The sequence below is a fragment of the Suncus etruscus genome, chromosome 17, assembly GCF_024139225.1.
Source record: "Suncus etruscus isolate mSunEtr1 chromosome 17, mSunEtr1.pri.cur, whole genome shotgun sequence".
Lineage (NCBI taxonomy): Eukaryota > Metazoa > Chordata > Mammalia > Eulipotyphla > Soricidae > Suncus > Suncus etruscus.
This window is the reverse complement of record NC_064864.1, coordinates 12,698,100-12,702,882: the sequence shown is the minus strand read 5'-3', so window position 1 is coordinate 12,702,882 and position 4,783 is coordinate 12,698,100. Positions and strand designations below refer to the sequence as shown.

Genomic DNA, 4,783 nt, shown 5'->3' with positions numbered 1-4,783 from the left:
TTGTTATTGCAAAATATTAAATATAATGTATAATGTTTGTGAGCATATAAGAATTTAACCCACCTTTAACCTACATATGTAAAGGTTTACAAAGTAAATTACTGAAAATTAAATATGATTTTGATATATTCTTATTTATTTTAGGAATAAAATTATATGTATTTTATTAAGTGTCTTAATTTTGCATAACTACTAGTATTCTTTAAGTGAAACAAAAGTAAAATAATATTGTTATTCACTACAAAGCATTAGAACTTGTAAATTAACATAATATTAATAGATTTGTAACACAAACTCTGTGAACTAAAATTAAAACTTTTTCATGTTCTAAAACTAGATATTTCTTCCATCCCTAAGAATATATTCTGTAAATATGCCGCAAATATTTTACATTCATATCCTCACAATACCCTTATTTGAAGCAACTAATTTCTCATCAAGAACATACAGAAACCATTATCACAGAACACATATAACTAATGGCTTTTAATTAGAGACTGAATAGAATCTACAAAAGTCGGAAAATGAAGAAGCTAGAGTCTACTGTACAGTATAAGTCGATGGGTCCTATTGTATCCCTAATATACAGTTCTCTCATTTACCTCTTGTCCAGTACTGCAGTGCCTTATGCCGTATTTTCTTGATCTTGCCCACCTCGGTCTATTAACCTCCAATATATGATGAAATTGTGATCCTGGACCTTTCCTGGGACATACTGCAATAGTTCTCTGATATCTTGTCCTGCCTTTTCTTAATTCTCCACACACTTGTCCTCAAGATCCTTGTGATCTTGCACCTGTCGCTGGTCCCCAAAAACTGAATCTCAAGAGTATCTGTTCTCTACTTTTTCCCCCCTTAGTCTCCTGCTATGGCCACTGTGCATGTAGGAAAGATTCCTGTTCTCAGTGCCTGTCCCTGATTTAATAGGCTGTGTGTCTGGTGTGGGGGGAGGGGGCTCTGCCTGATTCTGTGACTTACTTGTACATATGCAGAGAGAAAGAGAAGAGGAAAAAGGGGAGAGAAGAAGAGAAAAGAGGAGGAGGGGAGTGGGAAGAGAGGAAGGGAAGAAAAGAGAAGAGGAGGATGGAGAAGGAGGGCTGGGGATTTCCTTTTATCTGCTGCTGTTTCCCCCCACCCCCTAGCCATGCCTACTTTGTTTGGTTAAGTGACCAAATAAATTAACCTGGCCCTCCACATTTTCATTCTCTTTTTACCAATCCTAACTTTAGCAACTATTTTAAATCACAATACCTCAGTAAAAGATTGTTCAAAATATTTAGAGATAAAATTACTTCATAGAGTTTTAGAAAGTTGCATCTCTTGCAACTAAAACTATAGGCATATTAAGGATAATGCTAACACAGAAAAATGGCAATATCAGAAGAATCAAAATAGAGGGACCTTTATGAGGCAAACTGGCATTGATATCTCGACTCTCATAGCACTAGGACAGAACCACTGCCATTATGACCTCAAAACAATACACACAAATACATACACACAAACACACACCCACATACACATTTTTTGCAGGGCACATCAGTTAATCAAAGCTTACTCATGGTTCTATGCTCCCAGAACCTTCCTATCTTTCTTAGTGGTGTACTGGATACAATTTGAAGGACCCAAGGATGGAATCTGCATTTATTGTGGGCAATGTTATCTCCTATCCTATCGTTCAGCCTTAACATTATTTTAAAGTGAACATATATTTTGCATACCAATTGAATATTTATATATTCTTTAATTCAATCCTAAATAGAACCAACATGATCTACAGTGAATTTCTGTAGGAACAAATATTTCCCCAAGAACCCAGCTCTGACTTGTACTTGTCAGGGTCTTAATATCTTAAATCTTAAAATCTTTTTTTAGGTGACTTATTTCTTTTGCTTCTTTATTTTACAGTATCTGGCTATTTACAACTTAAAAAGAGCAACAGATAATCTCTTAAAGTAACTTTAATCTTCAATCAAAATTTGTCCCTTTTAGCTCTTTCATAATGCCTAAAAACCTCATCTGGGCTACAATTTTCTACAGTATCATATATGATATGATCTAATTTCACCAGGGAAGAAAATTAATCTGATTTTTAATACATGCAGGTCTTAATAATCAAGTTTTAGCCTTTCCAAAAATAAAGCTGATTTAACGTTTTAGAATTAAGACATTTTATCTGACTTCCAATGCATTAATTGCAAACTTGATTTATGACAGACCAAAGGTAGATTAATTTTAAAATAGATAGAATTATTTTTATTGTGGTAATTAACCAATTATATAATTTTTAAGCAAAATAAAAACTCAGTAGTAAGGTGCAGAACCTAAATGTTATAAAAACAGGAAGTTCTCTCTTCTAGAGATTCTATTACTGTATTTAACTTTAATGATTCAGATTAGAAAATATAAATTTCAAATATAAAAATAAGCTAAAAGTAAACGTCATGTACCTCTTGAAATTATTATCATTATATAAAATATAATAATTAATGTTAAATATTTAATTAAAATTTACTATTTGATATTTAATAATATTAAATAAAATAATGATCAGTTATATAAAATGGTTAAGTTTTGTCGATATTAAAATATTATACAAGGGGAATTAATTTCTAATAAAGGGAAAATAAAGGCGCTGCATTTTTAAAGTTAGCTTGTTATATTAAGGTAAGGCAAAAAATCAGAGCACTCTAACTGAATGTTTTACTACTAAGTATCAGAATTCACACTTACTTAATGATCTCACCCCAAGTGATCCTTATATTTTGTTAAACTTTCTTCTAAGGCATTAACATTCCTTTGAGATGAAATTGCAAAACCTAGACTCAATAGTGAGACCAATTATAAAAAATATAAATGGTAGAGAGGCTTTCATCTCTTTTATTTACAAATTTTAATTGTTACAATGAACAGAGACCTAATTTTGGGTTGTATACTCGTCCTCCTTGGGAAATTGTTTTAATTATGCTTTAATATTCTTCCTTGAGTAAATATTTAGTTTAATAGTCTTACTTGAATGTGTAGTCCTTGGAAAGTCACTAATAGAATATCTTTTCATTGTTGACATGGACTGGAGTTGAAATATACACTGACTTCAAAACAGCTGTATAGCTAGTTTGTTTTCAATAAAATTTTGCCTTGTTAATTTTAAATACATGATGAAGCGACTTTGGTGGAGGGTGGCATTTAGGAAGTTATATTCTGAAGTTATGTAAAATTGTGCCACCAAAATAGGCAGTCTGCCAGTCATTGCTACTTTATATACTTACCTGTATGTTTAGAAATCTATATTAACAAAGTTTGATCTTTAAAAAAAATATGGAGTACTATTTTGAATTAGAGAAAAAGTAAAACAAAGTCTGAATCTATATTATACTATTTTAGGTTATTAGAACAATTAGTATAGAATTTCATATTTAAAAAAAAACAGGTGAGCTTCATGTCAGGAGCTGGACCTCTATTTTGTCTCTGAGAATCATTATACAAATGAAGCTCACCACAGGGATCGTTTAGTGCAGTCATAGAATTAATTCTATCATAACAAAATGTGACTGAATGAGGGAAGTAGAAAGCCTGTCAGGTGTGGAGTGGGGAGGAAGGACACAGAATATTGGTGATAGGAATGTTGCACTGGTGAAAATCAAAAAAAAAAGAAAAGAAGAAAGAAAGAAAAAGAAAGAAAGAAAGAAAGAAGAAAAATAAAGAAAGAAGAACGAAGAAAGAAAGAAAGAAAGAAAGAAAGAAAGAAAGAAAGAAGAAAAAGAAAGAAAGAAGAACGAAGAAAGAAAGAAAGAAAGAAAGAAAGAAAGAAAGAAGAAAAAGAAAGAAAGAAGAAAGAAAGAAAGAATGAAAGAAAGAAAGAAAGAAAGAAAGAAAGAATGAAAGAAAGAAAGAAGAGAAAGAAAGAAAGAAGAAAGAAAAAAGACAGAAGATAGAAGAAAGAAAGAAAGAAAAGAAAAGAAAAAATAAGGCCTCCCAATGCTTACCACAGGCTGTGTTCTTTACACTGACTGTATAGAAAAAAAAGGTACAGTAAATGCACCCCACATACACCTCAACCCAGGCCCTGTGCCTGGTCTATATTGTGAATTGGGGGACAAAAAATAACCAGGAGAAATATATATTTTCTTTGAAAAATATAACTTTTTTAAAATAGCTACTTTATCATTGGTTTAAAATTTATAAAATTTCAAGGGTATAGATGAACACCTCTATTTGTATCGAGGACTTAAAATAATCACTACCAATATTCCCAATGTCATTCCTCTACCAATAAGACCTTTTTACCCATTCCATCTGAACAAAACCTTCAAAAAACTCTTATATTTTACCTAGTTTTATTTGAGTTTATGTTCATTTTGTTGTGGTGCTGTAAATTTTTAGTTTTCTTGAGTCAATTTTTTGGGGGTGGGGCAATACCTACTGTTTAGGGACTATTTCTGGATATATGCTGGGTTACCACTCCTGGAGGGCTCTGTAGACATATAGGATGTGGTGACAGAACCTAGATTAACCAGGTGCCAAGCAAGTGCACTACCCACTATCTCATTTCTCTTGTTCCAGAATTTTTGAAAAATAATTTATTGCTAAACTGTCACATGCAAAAAGAATTATTTTGGAAGTAAACTATATTCAAATATATGTATATATGTGCATTGTTGTAAATCTGTGTCATGTAAACTCCCTGATTTATAGATGTCATCTCTAAATGATTATTTTTTAAATTTTTGTGTTCATGAAACTAAGAAAACAAGAATTTAATTCATTTCTTCAAAATAAAGTT

At 31.5% G+C, this 4,783-nt stretch overlaps 1 non-coding gene across 1 annotated transcript; it reads left to right on the top strand.

Moving 5' to 3' along the window:
* The first annotated feature begins 3,969 nt into the window (after nucleotides 1–3,969).
* On the top strand, nucleotides 3,970–4,102 carry LOC125995597 (small nucleolar RNA SNORA51). Its single transcript, XR_007491094.1, has one exon. It is a non-coding gene; the product is annotated as a small nucleolar RNA SNORA51 (small nucleolar RNA).
* The last annotated feature ends 681 nt before the right edge of the window (nucleotides 4,103–4,783 follow it).